The following is a 20,523-nucleotide window of genomic DNA, read 5'->3' as shown; positions in this document are numbered from 1 at the left end:
TATAGCAGGTTCTCATTAACTTGAGGGTATATGCACCCTTTTCTAGTGAAATTAATTAGCATTCATACAAAGAGTGATTGCTAGCAGTGACCAAGACTGAGAAATTGAAATGACAGATGAGAATATTAATATTTTAACATTATTCTGGTTAATATGCTATGCAATACTTAAGGGAATTGGAAAGCATGAAGAATGTGAGTAATTGAAATCATTTTTCATATGAATCTGGAAATCTGCAGAGATCAAAATGGAGAGATTCCTTTGTGTTTGCTGTTGTAAGCCAAGAAATAGCCCTACTAATAATTAGAAATAAAGAAGACTGTGAGGAGATAATGTTAATATAAAGATCTATGGGATTTCTTTAAAGTTTGGTAGAAAGTGAAAGTGGAAGTCAGTCAGGCATGTCCGACTCTTTGCAACCCCATGGACTCTACAGTCCATGAAATTCTCCAGGCCAGAATGTTGGAGTGGGTAGCTTTTTCTTTCTCTAGGGGATCTTCCCAACCCAGGGATCGAACCCAGGTCTCCTGCATTGCAGGTGAATTGTTTACCAGCTGAGCCACAAGGGAACCCCAGTTTGGTAGAAATATGACCCAAATGCTAAATTATCCATAGATATTGGACCTATAAGATATGGTCATTTTTTTATTAAGGTTAATTGGACAAACTTAAAGAGACTTCTCTGAAAATATCTGGTGTTTGTAATATTCTTAATCTATTCTGTAATTTTTAATAGTTTCTGATTTTAATGGAAGATTACTGTTGTGTGTGTGTGTGTTTTTTTTTCATTTCAATAAATTCAGTTCAGTAAATTAGAACCTTAAATATTGGGTTGACCAGAAAGATAGTTTGGAGTTCATCATACTATGTTATGGAAAACCCTGAACAAATTTTCACCAATTGTATACGTACTTATTGGAGAAGGAAATGGCAACCCACTCCAGTATTCTTTCCTGGGAGACACCATGGACAGAAGAGTCTGGCAGGCTACAGTTCGTTGGATTGCAAAAGAGTCAGATACGACTTAGCAATGAAACAACATATGTGGTCATATATGTGAAGCAAGTAGTTCTTTAATCAATGGCTACAATAACTCCATTTCTTTTTTCTTTCCTTCCTATTAGTCACCATACTGAGCATCCATTGGATGGCAAGCATTGGGCTTGCATTTTGAAATATACTTATATTTAAATAACTCAGGGAGTTGCAGGAATATTCTGCAGATGAGGAAATGTATGTTCAGAGATGTTAATTAAATTGCCCATCATCACAGTATTAGCAAATAGAAGATGTGTCTTTCTAAATGCAAGTCCTTTCTATTACATAATGGTGCATTGTTTTAAACACACATATATATATTTTAATCTACAAGTGTTCAGTATCTACAAGTGTGAGTGCCTAGTATCTGCCATGCTTTACTCTTGACACTGGGAGAAATAAAATACAGTCACTTTTCTTATGATTCTCACAGTCTGGTAGAGAAAGTATTCATATAAACATATTTCTGAATCTGCTGCTGCTAAGTCGCTTCAGTTGAAGCATGGAAATTTGGTTTGACCTTATTATTCCTTTTTGGGAATTCTGTACCTGTTGAAAAATTGATTTAAGGGAAGAATGCCACCATAAAATTTCATGAGAAAGGTTCCCCAAATATCAATGATAAATTATCTTTAATTTTGACATTAAAATAATGGGTAAGAAGAGAAATTTAAAAACTAGAGTAAATGGTGAACTAAAAAATGTATTTTGTTTTCATTTATTGAACTTTAAAAGAGTTTTCACAAATGATTTAGGAATAGACCTTCTGATGATTTTAAGCCTAAAGAGGCAAAAATTTTGAGCAAAGTCTTACTGAAATGACTGAAATAGAATAGGAAGCATTTACTATGGATGAAGATCAAAGAACTTTTAGTTTAAACCAGCCTATAAATTTTAAGTAACAGAATTCTATTATAAGACATGTGACTGAAACACTAGTTCTTGACTTATATTCTGCTATGCATGTTAACAAAAATGTTAGCAATATTACTGAATTGATTTTTTTATAATCACCTACTTACATGTAAAGGTACAACCATATATATTTAATTTTTTTTTCTATGCTGAGTTAATAAAGAATTTAATTATTCTTCTGCTTTACTCATTGAGAAGTTTCTTGGTCTCACATAGCTGACAACAGGGTGGATCTGATTGATGGACTATTTATGGAATGGAAAATCAGTAAAACAGATGTCATATAATTGTGACTGACAATGAAACAAATGCAGCAAAGCTGGGAATGACATGTAAATAATCATATGATGAATATTTTTTCACATCTTTCAGTTATATATTAGAAGAGTAATTATAACACAAAAAATGTAACAGAATTACTGCCCTTAGGCAGGAAAATAGTGAGTCAATGTTGTCACTCTACCTAATTCAAAAACATCTATTAATACATGACATAAAAGAGTCGATGGAACTGCTTTGTCAGATATCAGATGCTCAAGCAAGATGGAATAAAAGCTATTACATTTTTTAAATGTTTGAATTAAAGATTTAACATTGCACTCTGCCAATAATAAGGCCAGCTTTCAAGAGAGCTTGCTTATAGAGAATATGGTTTATTAGAACTGGATTTAAAAAAAAAAAAAAGAAACAGTTGTGACTTGAGAGCAAAAGTATTTCTTACATTGTGCCTACTCTAAGGAGTTTCCCAATATTTTGCTTCACAGAACATGCTGAAATTGGTGTGTATGAAATGAAAGTTGAGATGTAGGTAGAAATTTGGAGATTTGTCATATTGAAACCAAATTTCTCCATGACTATATTTCTAGATCCAAGATTGGGGGATTTTTCACCCGACAAGTGAACTTAAAACAGCATCTAATGAAAAATATTCCTAATTAAATAATATGTGAAGATATAACTTTTCCAAAACTATAGAGAATCTCTTCAAGAAGTGCAGACATCTGTAATTTGAGGAATTGATTAGATGAATTTACAGGAATTTAAAGCTGATAAATTGTTACTTTGATGATAAAAAAAATGCTTTCAAGCTTAGTGGCAATAATACCATCAACAGTAGACTCACTCAGGTCAGTTGCTCAGTCATGTCTGACTCTTTGCAACCCCATGAACCACAGCACGCCAAGCCCCCCTGTCCATCACCAACTCCCAGAGTCCACCCAAACCCATGTCCATTGAGGCGGAGATGCCATCCAACCATCTTATCCTCTGTCATCCCCTTCTCCTCCTGCCCTCAATCTTTCCCAGTATCAGGGTCTTTTCAAATGAGTCAGCTATTCGCATCAGGTGGCCAAAGTATTGGAGTTTCAGCTTCAACATCAGTCCTTCCAATGAACACCCAGGACCGATCTCCTTTAAGATGGACTGGTTGGATCTCCTTGAAGTGCAAGGGACTCTCAAGAGTCTTCTCCAACACCACAGTTCAAAAGCATCAATTCTTCAGGACTCAGCTTTCTTTATAGTCCACCTCTCACATCCATACATGACCACTGGAAAAACCATAGCCTTAAATAGACGGACCTTTGTTGACAAAGTAATGTCTCTGCTTTTTAATATGCTGTCAGAGTTTGTTATAACTTTCCTTCCAAGGAGTAAGCATCTTTTAATTTCATGGCTGTACTGGCAGAATTATCTTCAAACATTTACACACCCACTGACCTCATTTGGAAGTGAGTGGAGAAACTGTTCTTCTCTAACTAAATCTTCAAACTATTAGAATTGGCTTTTAACAATTTTAATAGTGAAAATACAATCATAATTACCTTTTTGGAAACATTCAGATTTTTTTTTTAAGTCCTATTCTGTGATGATATTAGTTGACTTCCTGTAATATTGATCTTAACATTAAACTATTTGGCATTCAAATAAAGAGTGTATTGACAGCAAGTCTCTGCTTAAAATGGGATGCAATAAATTTAGCAATAGAGACTTAAGCACAAGGTTATGTGGTTCATGGGGTTGCAAAGAGTTGGACACTACTGAACTGAACTATCAGGTAGTAGGTATAGTAGGTAGTGGGTTCTGTGGCAGGGGATGAAGAAAAGACCTGAACAGTGTTTTGAATAATAGTTTGTTGAAAGACAAAGACACTTTTATGATAAAAGTTAGAAAGAAACAAAGAACCCATGATGATAATCAACTTCACAGAAAAAGTTAATATAGCTGTAAATACAACTCTAGTAAAACTGTATTCTTTTTGGACAGTTATCATTATGTCTTCTATGTTGTCTATACAACCAATCAAATGTGTATTATAAAAATAAAAGTCACATCATAGTATAATATATGTAATACGTGCTGTGCTCAGTCACTCAGTCATGTCTGACTCTATGACCCTGTGGACTATAGACCACCAGTCTCCTCTGTCCATGGGAATTTCCAGGCAAGAATACTGAAGTGGGTTGCCATTTCCTTCTCCAAGGGATCTTTCTGACCCAGGGACTGAACCTACATTTTAGGCAGATCCTTTACTTAGCCATTCGAGAAGGTTATGTAATATACTGCATCTAAATATATACACAAATATTTGGTCTCACCATTAAAGGAAGCAAGACACTTCTGTTTATATCTATTGTGAGTAACCAAAGATTATACATATACTTACATGTTCTAGAAAATACTAATAATTTTATTCTTTTTAGGCTCAAAGAAATAAGCTTATTTCTCCTGAGATCCTTGACATTTATGGGAACTGTCAGTCTACAAATATAGATAAAACAGTATTGCTGTATTTTCTCTTCATTAAGTTAAATGAGAAATTTCTATTTGCTTTTCTCTACAAGTAATATTATAGATTAAGATAAAGGAGAAAAAAAGAAATAAAAACAGTTTTGAGCAGTTGATTTTCAGTTCCAACTCCACAGTCATCTCCAGTGTGAAAATGGAAGACTGGAAGTAGCAGGTTCCCCCTTCACCCCAAAAGGAAGCCAAGTGAGTTTCTGTGGTGAAACCTTGTAAAGGTCAGTTGTGTCTTTTGCTGCTTAAAATGACATCACAGTGCTCAAGAGGAAAATTAACTTGCATGGATCTAACCCAGTTCTTCCACTGTGAGAATTTACATTAATATTTTGTGTATAACTTGATCTATTATCCTCTTGACCAGAGGTTTAGAATACAATATAGTTTTTTTTTTTTTTTTTTCCTAAACCCTTCCAGACTTCATCCAAAGTGGAGTCAACTGGAACACTAAATTAAGCTCCATTTCTAACTCTTTTATAGTAATTTGGATGTGATTATTCTTTAGCAGTGCAAGAGAGAGGACACTATAATGAGGGCTTCTGGGAGCTGAGCTATCCAGCATTTGGCTAAACTCCCACTGTGTTCTTGATTTGCCTCACTTTTATGGTCACAAGAATATAACTGTTTTACATTTCCTGCCCCCTTTTATGTTAGTTATTTTTCTCAAAGGTCTTGTAAACTCTGTGTTTCCAGAATGCATGGACACCTCGTGTTATATTTGTAATAACCAACTCTCATGGTTTGCCCTCCAACAATGCAATAGATTTCTAGATTGTCTCTACTACCTAATGTATTAAAGAGATTTGCAGAATCTCCCTGAATACTTGTATGATCAGTAATCCCCTGTAACAAGACAGGCTTCATTAGAAATCATTCTCTTTACCATTATGTATATTTTATTAGGAAACAACAAAGCCTTTTGTGGTAAATTAAAACAGATAATATTTGGAGAAAGAAATGGCATCCCACTCCAGTGTTCTTGCCTGGAGAATCCCAGGGATGGGGGAGCCTGGTGGGCTGCCGTCTATGGGGTCACACAGGGTTGGGCACAACTGAAGCGACTTAGCAAAACAGATAATAACTAGTAAATAGATAATTTAATCTAGACTTCACAAATAGTTTATCATGTTATTTTTTCCTCATTTCTAAAGCTGTCCCTCTACACATATGATCTCTATATTTTATGTGCCTCTTTTCAAGTATGTTAAAATGACATAACATGAAAGAAGCTAATGTTATTGATATTTAGCTTACAAGGGTCTCAGTTGTTTAGTAAAGCTTTTTAAAAAAAGGAAATGATGGTGCATTAGTTCAAATGCAAAAGTTTTATCATCAAAAAATGTGATATTTAATTTAAAAATATACACTATTCCAGAAGGGCTGTACAGCATCAATGCTTTTCTCTAAATCACTGTGCTATTATTTTCCAGGCAGCCTGGCCTGAGGTAATTAATTTTGCTTCTCTTTGTGAAATCCATTGAGAACAGGTCAGTGGATAATGAATGTGAATCAGAAAATCTTCAGCACATTCATTTTTAAACAATTCTCCACAATGACTAGTTGTTTCTGGCGTGGTACCCACTGAACAAGAGCAGCACAGGGGGCCAGGATGCCTGACCCCGGCTCCCCAGCACTAGGTGATGTGAAATCAGTTTTCTCCAGGTTGTTTTAATATTTCAGTTTTGTCTCTAGTTAGACACACATAGACATTTTCTCTTCATTAATTTAAATTATGAAAACAAGATGAGATTGATATCAAGTAATTTAAGAAGTCTGTTAGAAACATAACTCTTTGCAATCATTTGGGGACCAAGAGACTTGAATGTTGCATTTAAATTGAACAGTATGGAAAATGATCTAAGAGGGAAAATGGGAGGGTAAAGTGGGTTAGGTTTCACAATTTGTGCCTTAAAGTAGTATTAACTTTATTTATGTGTTCCAAAAAAAAGGGGCTTCCCTGGTGGCTCAGAGGTTAAAGCATCTGCCTGCAGTGTGGGAGACCTGGGTTCGATCCCTGGGTTGGGAAGATCCCTTGGAGAAGGAAATGGCAACCCACTCCAGTATTCTTGCCTGGTGAATCCCATGGATGGAGGAACCTGGTGGGCTACAGTCCATGGGGTTGCAAAGAATCGGACACGACTGAGCGACTTCACTTCACTTCACTTCACTTGAGTAAAAAGAGTAGTAAAGATCATTTACAAAAAGAGTCCAAAGTGATCTGGTTATTTTCTCAAAGTAATTTTCAGATTTCATAGGAGGAATGTTTCATACAAAGCAAATATGAGAAATTTTTGATGATTCTACAAATACCGATGATAATTACAGAAATTTTAATATATTTGTATTATATTAAATTATTACAGTTAAGTAACTAGTAACTTACATTTTGTTAGTGACTACTTAATGAGAATTATTTTTCTCTTTTTTTCAATTGAAGTATTGTTGATTTATAATATTGTGCTAGTTTCAAGTAGAACAAAGTGGTTCAGATATTTATAAATATATATATACCCACACAAACACACATTTTTCTCAGGTTATCCTTTATTATAGATTATGATAAGACTGAATATTGTTCTGTCTTATGAAGTAAATCATTGTTGCTTATATATTATATGTACAGTAAAGTTGTATATACTGTATCTGCCAATCTCAAACTACTACTAATTTTTCTCTCCTCTGCCCTTTCCACTTTGGAAACCATAAGTTTGTTTTCTATGTTTGTGATTCTATTTCTCTTCTGTAAATAAATTCATATGTATCATTTTTTAGATCCACATAAAAGTAATATTGTATGATATTTGTGTTCATCCAAATTACCTCACTTAGTATGATAATCTCTGGGTCCACCTATGTGGCTACAAATGGCAATATTTTATTCTTTTTTATGATTAATATTCCACTGCATGTATGTATATGTATGTGTACATATATATATATATATATATGTGAACATATATATGCACTCAATATGCCAGCAAATTTGGAAAACTCAGCAGTGGCCACAGGATTGGAAAAGGTCAAGTTTCATTCCAATCCCGAAGAAAGGCAATGACAAAGAATGCTCAAACTACCACACAATTGCACTCATCTCACACACTAGTAAGGTAATACTCAAAATTCTCCAAGCCAGGCTTCAGCAATATGTGAACCGTGAACTTCCTGACATTCAAGCTGGTTTTAGAAAAGGCAGAGGAAGCAGAGATCAAATAGCCAACATCCACTGGATCATGGAAAAAGCAAGAGAGTTCCAGAAAAACATCTATTTCTGCTTTATTGACTATGCCAAAGCCTTTGACTATGCCAAAGCCTTTGACTGTGTGGATCACAATAAACTGTGGGAAATTCTGAAAGAGATGGGAATATCAGACCACCTGACCTGCCTCTTGAGAAATCTGTATACAGGTCAGGAAGCAACAGTTAGAATTGGACATGGAACAACAGACTGGTTCCGAATAGGAAAAGGAGTACGTCAAGGCTGTATATTGTCACCCTGCTTATTTAACTTATATGCAGAGTACATCATGAGAAACGCTGGACTGGAAGAAACACAAGCTGGAATCAATTGCCGGGAGAAACATCAATAACCTCAGATATGCAGATTACACCACCCTTATGGTAGAAAGTGAAGAGGAACTAAGAAGCCTCTTGATGAAAGTGAAAGTGGAGAGTGAAAAAGATGGCTTAAAGCTCATCATTCAGAAAACAAAGATCATGGCATCCGGTCCCATCACTTCATGGGAAATAGATGGGGAAACAGTGGAAACAGTGTCAGACTTTATTTTTGGGGGCTCCAAAATCACTGCAGATGGTGATTGCAGCCATGAAATTAAAAGACGCTTACTCCTTGGAAGGAAAGTTATGACCAACCTAGATAGCATATTCAAAAGCAGAGACATTACTTTGCCAACAAAGGTTTCATCTAGCCAAGGCTATGGTTTTTCTAGTAGTCATGTATGGATGTGAGAGTTGGACTATGAAGAAGGCTGAGCACCGAAGAATCGATGCTTCTGAACTGTGGTGTTGGAGAAGACTCTTGAGAGTCCCTTGGACTGCAAGGAGATCCAACCAGTCCATTCTGAAGGAGATCAGCCCTGGGATTTCTTTGGAAGGAATGATGCTAAAGCTGAAACTTCAGTACTTTGGTCACCTCATGTGAAAAGTTGACTCATTGGAAAAGACTCTGATGCTGGGAGGGATTGGGGGTAGGAGGAGAGGGGGACGACAGAGGGTGAGATGGCTGGATGGCATCACTGACTCGATGGATGTGAGTCTGGGTGAACTCTGGGAGTTGGTGATGGACAGGGAGGCCTGGCGTACTGCGATTTATGGGGTCGCAAAGAGTCGGACATGACTGAGCGACTGTACTGAACTGAATTGAACTGAACTGAACATATATATGTGTATGTGTGTGTGTATATATATATATCATATATATCTAAGCTCCTTTCCAACTGTAAACCTGAACACTTTTAGAAGCTGAATTTACTGCTTCGACAGTTAATAGTGAGATACTCCATCATGAAATTGCCCCTTGGTATATTAAATAGCAGGCCACAAATGTGTAATCACTGATATGTAATCCATTTGTAACTGAGAAATTATGATGGGGTCGCTAGTAGTTGGGCATGATTGAGCGACTTCACTTTCACTTTTCACTTTCATGCATTGGAGAAGGAAATGGCAACCCACTCCAGTATTCTTGCCTGGAGAATCCCAGGGACAGAGGAGCCTAGTGGGCTGCTGTCTATTGGTTTGCACAGAGTCGGACACGACTGAAGCAACTTAGCAGCAGCATATATATCATATCAATTTATTCATCTGTCAGTGGACACTTAGGTTGCTTCCATGACTTGGTTACTGTAAACAGTGCTGCTGTGAATATTGGGGTGCATATGTCTTTCAAATTAGTTTTCATCTTTTCTAGATATATGCCCAGGAGTGTGATCGCTGGATCATGTGGTAGCTCTATTTTTATTTTTTAAGTAACTTTCATACTGTTTTCCGTAATGGTTGCCCCAATTTACATTCCTACCACAGACAGGGCTTCCCTGATAGCTGAGGTGGTAAAGAATTTGCCTGCAATGCAGGAGACCCTGGTTCAATTCCTCGGTCAGGAAGATCCCCTGGAAAAGTGATAATATACCTGCTCCAGTATTCTTGAGCTTCCCTTGGGGCTCAGCTGGTAAAGAATCAGCTGAAATGTGGAAGACCAGGGTTTCATCCCTGGGTTGGGAAGATCCCGTGGAGAAGGGAAAGGCTACCCATTCCAGTATTCTGGCCTGGAGAATTCCATAGACTGTATAGTACATGGGGTCACGAAGAGTTAGACGCTTTCAGTTCAGTTCAGTTCAGACTTTCAGTCGTGTCCAACTCTTTGCAACCCCATGAACTGCAGCATGCCAGGCCTCCCTGTCCATCACCAACTTCCAGAGTCCAACCAACAAATGTCCATTGAGTCAGTGATGCCATCCAACCATCTCATCCTCTGTCGTCCTCTTCTTCTCCTGCCCTCAATCTTTCCCAGCATCAGGGTCTTTTCAAATGAGTCAGCTATTCGCATCAGGTGGCCAAAGTATTGGAGTTTCAGCTTCAACATCAGTCCTTCCAATGAACACCCAGGACTGATCTCCTTTAGGATGGACTGGTTGGAAATCCTTGCAGCCCAAGGGACTCCCAAGACTCTTCTCCAACACCACAGTTCAAAAGCATCAATTCTTCAGGACTCAGCTTTCTTTATAGTCCACCTCTCACATCCATACATGACCACTGGAAAAACCATGGCCTTGACTATACAGACCTTTTTTGGCAAAGTAATTTCCCTGTTTTTTAATATACTGTCTAGGTTGGTTATAATTTTCCTTCCAAGGACTAAGTGTCTTTTAATTTCATGGCTGGAATCACCATCTGCAGTGATTTTGGAGCCCAGAAAATAAAGTCTGCCACTGTTTCCACTGTTTCCCCATTTATTTGCCATGAAGTGATGGTACTGGTGCCATAATCTTAGTTTTCTGAATGTTGAGCTTTAAGCCAAGTTTTTTACTCTCCTCTTTCACTTTCATCAAGAGGCTTTTTAGTTCCTCTTCACTTTCTGCCATAAGGATGGTGTCATCTGCATATCAGAGGTTATTGATATTTCTCCCAGCAATCTTGATTCCAGCTTGTGCTTCATCCAGCCCAACGTTTCTCATGATGTACTCTGCATATAAGTTAAATAAGCAGGGTGCCAATATACAGCCTTGACGTACTCCTTTTCCTATTTGGAACCAGTCTGTTGTTCCATGTCCAGTTCTAACTGTTGCTTCCTGACCTGCAAACAGGTTTCTCAAGAGGCAGGTTGTCTGGTATTCCCATCTCTTTCAGAATTTCCCACAGTTTATTGTGATCCACACAGTCAAAGGTTTTGGCATAGTCAATAAAGCAGAAATAGATGTTTTTCTGGAACTCTCTTGCTTTTTTAATGATCCAGCGGATGTTGGCAATTTGATCTCTGGTTCCTCTGCCTTTTCTAAAACCAGCTTGAAAATATGGAGGTTCATGGTTCATGTATTGCTGAAGCCTGGCTTGCAGAATTTTGAGCATTACTTTACAAGCATGTGAGATGGGTGTAATTTTGCGGTAGTTTGAGCATTCTTTGGCATTGCCTTTCTTTGGGATTGGAATGAAACCTGACCTTTTCCAGTCCTGAGGCCACTGCTGAGTTTTCCAAATTTGCTGGCATATTGAGTGCTGCACTTTCACAGCATCATCCTTCAGGATTTGAATTAGCTCAACTGGAAATCCATCATCTCCACTAGCTTTGTTCATACTGATGCTTCCTAAGGCCCACTTGACTTCACATTCCAGGATGTCTGTCGCTTGGTGAGCAATCACACCATCGTGATTATCTAGGTTGTGAAGATCTTTTTTTTTGTTTTTGTTTTTCACTAAATACTGTAGGATGGCTTCATTTTCTTTCTAAACTTTCCAACATTTATTTTTTTCAGGCTTTTTGATGATAGCCATTCTGAGCAATGTGAAGTGATATATCCCTATGGCTTTGATTTGCACTCCTTTAATAATGATGTTAACATCTATGCATGTCTTTGTAGCATATTTGTATGTTTTGTTTGGAGGAATGTCTATTTAGCTCTTCTGCCCAGTTTTTCTTTTTTTATATATGGGATTTCTTTGGAGGGAATGATGCTAAAGCTGAAATTCCAGTATTTTGGCCACCTCATGTGAAGAGTTGACTCATTGAAAAAGACTCTGATGCTGGGAGGGATTGGGGGCAGGAGGAGAAGGGGACGACAGGGAATGAGATGGCTGGATAGCATCACTGACTCAATGGACGTGAGTCTGTGTGAACTCTGGGAGTTGGTGATGGACAGGGAGGCCTGGCGTGCTGCGATTCATGGGATCGCAAAGAGTCAGACACGACTGAGCAAATGAACTGAACTGAACTGAAGTTGTATGAGCTGTTTATATATTTTGGAAATTAACCCTTTGTTGGCTGCATCATTTACAAATATTTTCTCCCATTCTGTAAGTTGAATTTTCTTGTTGTTGATGGTTTCCTTTGCTGTGCAAGAGTTTTAAAGTCTAATTAAATTTGTTTATTTTTGCTTCTATTTCTTTTGCCTTGGGAGACTTATCTAAGAAAGTATTGCTATAATTTATGTCAGAATATGTTTTTCTATGTTCTTTTCTAGGAGATTTATTTTGTCACATCTTATATTAAGGTCTTTAAGACACTGAGTTTATTTTGTGTACAGTATGAAGGAGTGCCTCATTTTATTTGGCTTAATGAAGCTGTCAGTTTTCCCACCATAACTTGCTGAAGAAACTGTATTTTGTCCATTGTATATTCTTGTCTCTTTTGTCAAGGATTAATTAGCCAGAGGTGTGTGGACTTACTTCTGGACTCTCTGTTCAGTTCCATTGTGGTATATATCTGTTTTTGTGCCAGTGCCACACTGTTTTGACTACTGTAGCTTTGTAGTATTATTTAAAGTCTAGGAAGGTTATACCTGCAGTTTTGTTCATTTCCTTCAGGATTTCTCTGGAAATTCTGGGTATTTTATGGTTAAAAATTTGAAGATTACTTGTTCTAGGTTTGTGAAATATGTCATGGGTAATTTGAAAGGGTATGCATTTAATCTGTAGATTGCTTGGGGTAGTATGGCCATTTTAGCAATAATTCTTCCAACCCAAGGGTATGGTATATCTTTTCATTCTTTGAATCATCATTAGTTTATTTTATCATTGTATTATTGTTCTTAACATACATGTTTTTCACCTCTTTAGGTTTATTTCTAGGTTTCTTTTTTTTGAATGTGATTTTAAACAGGATTTTATTTTTTTAATTCTCTGCTGTTTCACTGTTAGTGTAAGAAATTGCAGCAGACTCTCTGTATTAATCTTATATCTTGCTACTTTGCTAAATTTATTAGTTCTATTAATTGTGTGGAATCTTTTAAGTTTTTCTATATAAAGTATCATGTCATCTGCATACAATGACAAATTTACCTCTTCTATTCCTAATGGCAGAAAAGGCAATGGCACCCCACTCCAGTACTCTTGCCTGGAAAATCCCATGGACGTAGGAGCCTGGTGGGCTGCAGTCTATGGGGTCTCTAAGAGTCGGACACGACTGAGCGACTTCACTTTCGCTTTTCACTTTCATGCATTGGAGAAGGAAATGGCAACCCACTCCAGTGTTCTTGCCTGGAGAATCCCAGGGACAGGGGATCCTGGTGGGCTGCCATCTATGGGGTCACAGAGTTGGACACGACTGAAGCAACTTAGCAGCAGCAGCATTCCTAATGGGAAACACTTTAAATAAGGAAATTAATAAATGAGTATAAGTAATACATAATAATTAATGTTCTGATTCTTAAAAACCATAAGAAACATATTAAACACTCCCATTTTACTATACCCATTAAAAAATTTTTTTATAAGTCTGTGATAGCAAGACTTTTTTTTTTCCAAAACAGAACCTCTCATTCTCCTTCTTGCCTCCATGCTAACTGAGGACTGTGGCAGTGGGTGGCCTTTATGATCTAAGAAAGTGAAAGTGAAGTCGTTCAGTCCTGTTCGACTCTTTGCGACCCCGTGGACTGTAGCCCACCAGGCTCCTCCCTCCATGGGATTCTCCAGGCAAGAATACGGGAGTGGGTTGCCATTTCCTTCTCCAGGGGATTTTCCTGAACCAGGGATCGAACCCAGGTCTCCCTCACTGCAGGTAGACGCTTTAACCTCTGAGCCACCAAGGAAGTCCCATACTAGAGAAAGTTAAGTTAAAGTTGAAAGTTAAGTCGCTCAGTCGTGTCCGACTCTTTGCAGCCCTGTGGACTGTAGCCCACCAGGCTCCTCCGTCCATGGGATTCTCCAGGCAAGAATACGGGAGTGGGTTGCCATTTCCTTCTCCAGAGGATCTTCCTGACCCAGGGATCGAACCCAGGTCTCCCGCATTAGAGGCAGATGCTTTAACCTCTGAGCCACCAGGGAAGCCTGATCTAAGCAAAGTAAAATTTGTTAGGGAGGCTCTATCCTTGCTGGAATAAGATTGGACCTGGTGAGGGAAGTCTGGTATTTATGCCAGTTACTAATGGCAAGAGATGACTTGCAGGTTGGCATGCCTTCAGGAGAAGGCCTAACTTCTATTCCTAGGAAGATATAAGCCACAATAGATATATCCAATGACAACAGATCAGATCAGATCAGATCAGTTGCTCAGTCGTGTCCGACTCTTTGCGACCCCATGAATAGCAGCACGCCAAGCCTCCCTGTCCATCACCAACTCCCGGAATTCACTGAGACTCACGTCCATCGAGTCCGTGATGCCATCCAGCCATCTCATCCTCTGTCGTCCCCTTCTCCTCTTGCCCCCAATCCCTCCCAGCATCAGAGTCTTTTCCAATGAGTCAACTCTTCGCATGAGGTGGCCAAAGTACTGGAGTTTCAGCTTTAGCATCATTCTTTCCAAAGAAATCCCAGGGCTGATCTCCTTCAGAATGGACTGGTTGGATCTCCTTGCAGTCCAAGGACAACAGTCATGGACAAAGAGTAATAATACCCATGCCACAGATTCACATTGAAGGTGTATTAGTCAGCCAACTAGGCAATACCAAAAAGATCCTAAAAAACATAAGCTTATCCTTTAGAAGTATGGAAACTCTAGTGTGTGTAAGAATCAGGTGAGGTGTTTATTTAAATGCATTTTCTTTTGTGCCCCTTCAAGTAATTATGATTTAACAGATGCGTTTTGGAACTTAGGGAGCTGTATTTATAAAATATTTGCTTTTAATTTTAGAAAATCTGAGATTTATGGAAAACTTGTAAAAATACAAGAGAGAGTTTCTATTTTCTCTGCCACCCTATCTCTAGGGAGCTATGTTTTTACTGACTAAACATAATTCTGATGCATGTATTTTGAAACTCATATTGAGAAGTATTGGGTTAGACTGTTGAGGAAGCAGAGTGGGGAGTGTTTGGATTTCAGACACAGCTTGCTCTTTCTGGGCACATCAAAACCTGGATTGTTGGAATAATAGCCCATGGTGATATTCGGCTGCAGTGATGAGAATCATAGAGAACCTATTAATAATAGCCATTGCCCTTGCAATGCCAGGAGTAGAAATGTCAATAAATTGTAGGTCCTTCAAGAGTTTTGAGAATGAGGTTGTTGATATATTTCCCTCTTCATATGGAATAGTACTGTTCTGAGCCTCTGGAGGGAGATTTTGTAATCTCCCACCAAGTAATGGTAACCAGGAAACCAAAGGAGTAAGGTTTTCTTTAAATATATTGGGCCGGTTACTAGATATGTCTTACTTAAATACCTCATTTATTCATCAAGTTCTTTGATATAATGATATTACTTACTCATATGTTTTTCTAAATAGCCAGGAGGCTTCTGTTATTACAAAATGAAAATAAGTCTTCAAACTATAAATTATGTGCCTATTTTCTTACTTTCATAGTAGTATTATTGTATCATTCTGTATACTTTGTTTTAGACTTACAAGTAAAATACACCTTAAAAAGTGAGGGTTGAGGATCAAACTAACCCAAAATGGAGCCAAGAAATGTAATCGGTAACTATGTTTATAATTTTTAAAGCAATACTGAACAGATACTTCTGAACTTTTTTATAAAATAATTTCATACTTTAATTTATGGACTAGTCTAATGCTTTAATGGATGTATCATAGAATTGAATGTAATTCACTGTAATGAGAGAACTGATAAATTTCTGACAATGCTGTGACATCTGAATTAATCTGTGTGAAATGTCAGTAATAATAATCAGATCAGATCAGATCAGTTGCTCAGTCGTGTCCGACTCTTTGCGACTCCATGAATCGCAGCACGCCAGGCCTCCCTGTCCATCACCATCTCCTGGAGTTCACTGAGACTCACGTCCATCGAGTCAGTGATGCCATCCAGCCATCTTATCCCCTGTCGTCCCCTTCTCCTCTTGCCCCCAATCCCTCCCAGCATCAGAGTCTTTTCCAGTGAGTCAACTCTTCGCATGAGGTGGCCAAAGTATTGGAGTTTCAGCTTTAGCATCATTTCTTCCAAAGAAATCCCAGGGCTGATCTCCTTCAGAATGGACTGGTTGGATCTCCTTGCAGTCCAAGGGACTCTCAAGAGTCTTTTCCAACACCACAGTTCAAAAGCATCAATTCTTCACCATTAGTAAATACTCCATATGATTACATTAACAATTATTTAAAATAATCTTTTGCTTCTATGAAATCCCATATAACCAGGCAGAGATATAATTTTCTTATGCTTAGTATGGCAATGAATTTCGAAGTAGAGCACATCATACAAGTTTCTCAAATGATTTCATTTATATTGCCTAAACTTACATTTGTAAGAACAAATTCTTTTCCATGTGAGTTTTTTTAGAAATCAATGATTTAGTGATATAAGTTCGTCTTTATACACTTTTATTTTTGAAAGTAAATTGAATAATCATAAAATACTGAAACAAAGTACTGTGTAAAATCTATGATACCAACCAGTCTTTGACTCCATTTTTAAAAATAGGACATTGTGATTGCCACTCCACCAGCTAAGTCTACATTTAGTAAGGGGTTAATTTGTATATTAATTTTGAGTTGTTCAAACCAAAGGTGCCTTTGGATTATTCCAGCATTATATTAATAATATTTTTGTGAAAAATAAAAGGAAAATAATGTTAACAATAAGGCACACCTACCATTCATATTAATCCTCAGTGACTTATGTAGTATCAAAAGCAGACGGTAAAGCTGAAATATTGTCTAATTCAGAATAGTTGAATCTTGCCTATAGATTGAAGGTGAAGCAAACTTGATAAAAATTTTTTTTTGAAAATTTGAAAAAATCATAGTGTAACAGTCTACCCCCTCCTGTATTATTTTGAAGATAGGTATGTCTAAAAAAGACCAAATTATGACTGGGAGCCAAAGCTGTTCAGGACATCAGATTAGCCTCTTTGGTATATTTTGCTAGGTTTAAAATTCCAGCCAACACAAATTGTAAGGCAGTTATCCTCCAATTAAGAATAAATACATTAATTAAAAATTCAAGCCTCTACTGAAGTACACATTCTTTTAAAATGATTCAGCCATTGCTTTTGCCATAGGGTTGAGTTTTTCTAATGTTTTTTTCCTCCAGAATTCCACAGTTATGCTTCATGACTTACAGTAACTATTATACAAAATATTTGGGAAAATCATATAGTATTGTTAGATGAAATATAAAATAATTTCATGCACATATAAATTTGAGGCAAATATTCATACAGGTGAGAATTGTAGTCTCACTCAAAATCTGCTGAAAAAAAGTGTCTTATGAACTTAATTTATCTCCTCCATTAGAATCTAAATATCATTTTTCTTAGATATAAAGTGATTTTACATGTAACTTTTTTCAGCATTCTAATCTCCATAACAATTTGTCCTGAGTGATACTATTATTTAAAATTTAAACCATACATTAAGTGAGAAGGAATAGAATAATATAGATAACCATGACTTAGAGTGTATCTATGACTGAGTTTTAGAAAAGAAAGATTGAGTATTCAATTTCAGATTGACCACTTTTTCAAGGAGATTTTATATATCCTTTGCACTTATTTTTTCCAAATCCTACAAGGTTGATATTATTATATGTCTTTTTAATGGGGAAGGTGAAGGTTAAGTAAGGAAAGGTGAGCCACTAATGGGTACACACTTCAGAATCTGCTGCCTAACCCTGTAGTCTCAGGTCTAATTTTCTAAGGAATCAGGGAGAGAGTCAGATCTTCATGCAAGAACAAGAAATGGAACAGGAGGGTGAGGACAGAAATTAAGAGAATGTTGGGAGACCAAGAAAGGGGAAATACATTTATCTTATTAGTCTTGATCTCCTTTGAGATTGTTAGGATAGAGAATTCTAAGCTGTCTCCTCTGACAGTGCTCAGGGAATATGGTAACAGGAGTGGTTTGTTTCATGAGATTCTGTTACTCTGTTATTCGTCTGAGTGGGAAAACAGGGCATATTTTTTCCCTTGATATAGGTACTTCTTAATTATGTCTGAACCATAAATTATTTTGAACATTACTAAAATAGATATGTTTTTACCAAACAGTGTCATGTGTTAGTGAGTTGGATTTTGTTGTTTAATGACTTTATACATTAATATTTAATGGAAAAATGACTTTCTATAAAATTGAAAAATTCCACATAACATATTAATAGATTTTAATAAGTGAGAGACCAGGGGAATTGTAGAAAAGTGCTTTGCATGCTCCACCTCTTCAATGGGACCATTTTTACTTCTTTTATTTTCATAAGGTTAAAAACTCAAATACTTGATTTTTTGGATGCTTAGCTTGTCTTCTAATTATAGAAATAACTAAATTTTATTCTGTCATAAAACTATCAAACAATGGATCTTCTTGATATTAAAAATGTTATTTTTTTTCTTTTTGTATTATTTTCTGTTTATCTGTATATGATAGATTCATGGGATTTTATTGTGGAAACTGACTTTAAAAGTCTCCTTTATGACATGCCTGGCTGGATGAATGATAAACTGGAATCAAGATTGGCAGGAGAAATATCAATAACCTCACATATGCAGATGATACTACCCTAATGGCAGAAAGCAAAGAGGAACTAAGGAGTCTCTTGATGAAGGTGAAAGAGAGGAGTGAAAAAACTGGCTTAAAACTCAACATTGGAAAAAAACCAAGATCGTGGCATCAATTCCTATCACTTCATGGCAAATAGATGGGGGAAACAGTGCACGTTTTATTTTCTTGGGCTCAAATATCACTGCATATGGTGACTGCAGCCATTAAATTAAGTGACACATGCTCCTTGGAAGGAAAGCTAGGAAAAACCTAGGCAGCATATTAAAAAGCAGAGACATCACTTTGCTGACAAAGATCCATCTAGTCAAAGCAAATTTTTTTTCCAGTAGTCATGTACGGATTTGAGAGTTGGACCATAAAAAAGGCTGAGCACTAAAGAATTGATGCTTTTAAATTGTGGTGTTGGAGAAGACTATTGAGAATCCCATGGACTACAAAGAGATGAAACCAGTCAATCCTAAAGGAAATCAACCCTGAATATTTCTTGGAAGGACAGATGCTGAAGCTGAAACTCTAATACTTTGGCCATGTGATTTGAAGAGCTGACTATTGGAAAAAGTCCTTAATGCTGGTAAAAACTGAGGGCAGGATAGAAGAGGGTACCAGGGGATAAAATTGTTGGATATCATCACTGACTCAGTGGAGATAAGTTTGAGAAAACTCTGGGTGATAATGAAGGACAGGGAAGCCTGGTGTACTGTAGTCCATGGGGTAGCAAAGAGTCAGATGCAACTTAGCAATTGAACAACAACCTTTATGACAATTTCTGGCAAGTTTTCATTAAGCAAGATGAACATCTCTAATGATGAGAAACTTATCAGTGTCAGGAGTTAGCATAGAGGGCTGGTTAAGAGTAAAGGCTTCAAAGTAAGCTTTTTTGTTGCTGTTTGGATTCCAGTTCTGCCACTTACTATGTATCATAAAACTATTATGATGATTTAATGAGGTATGGCACCCTACTCCAGTACTCCTGCCTGGAAAATACCATGGATGGAGGAGCCTGGAAGGCTGCAGTCCATGGCGTCGCTGAGGGTCAGACATGACTGAACGACTTCACTTTCACTTTTCACTTTCATGCATTGGAGAAGGAAATGGCAACCCACTCCAGTGTTCTTGCCTGGAGAATCCCAGGGACGGGGGAGCCTGATGGGATGCCATCTATGGGGTCACGCAGAGTCGGACACGACTGAAGTGACTTAGCAGCAGCAGCAGCATGCCAAAATTATTCAGAATAGACTACCACATGGTAAATTTCATTTGAATATTACTATTACATCACAAGGCCACTCATTTCATTTCTGAAATGATATAATTTTAAAACTTAGAATGTATCTTTCATCTAGAATACGGGTTGGCAAACTTCTCTCATCAAAGGCCAAGTAGTAAACATTTTCAGCTTTACCAGCCATAGGGTCTCTGTTGCAACTACTCAACACTGCCATTAAAGCATAAAGGGAGACTTTGAAAATACATAAATGAATGGGTGTTGTTGTATTAAAAAAAAAAAAGAAAAAAAACCTTTATTGACAAAAGCAGGCGATGGGCCAGAATACAGCCCACAGGCCATAATTTGTTGACCTTTTATTTACAAGATTATTTCCATACTTTTATAAAGAAGTTATTCAGATAAAAAAGACACCTTAAACCTGAGTTGGAA

The sequence above is a fragment of the Bos taurus genome, chromosome 6, assembly GCF_002263795.3.
Source record: "Bos taurus isolate L1 Dominette 01449 registration number 42190680 breed Hereford chromosome 6, ARS-UCD2.0, whole genome shotgun sequence".
In the NCBI taxonomy this organism is placed as follows: Eukaryota; Metazoa; Chordata; class Mammalia; order Artiodactyla; family Bovidae; genus Bos; species Bos taurus.
This window is presented reverse-complemented; position numbering follows the sequence as displayed.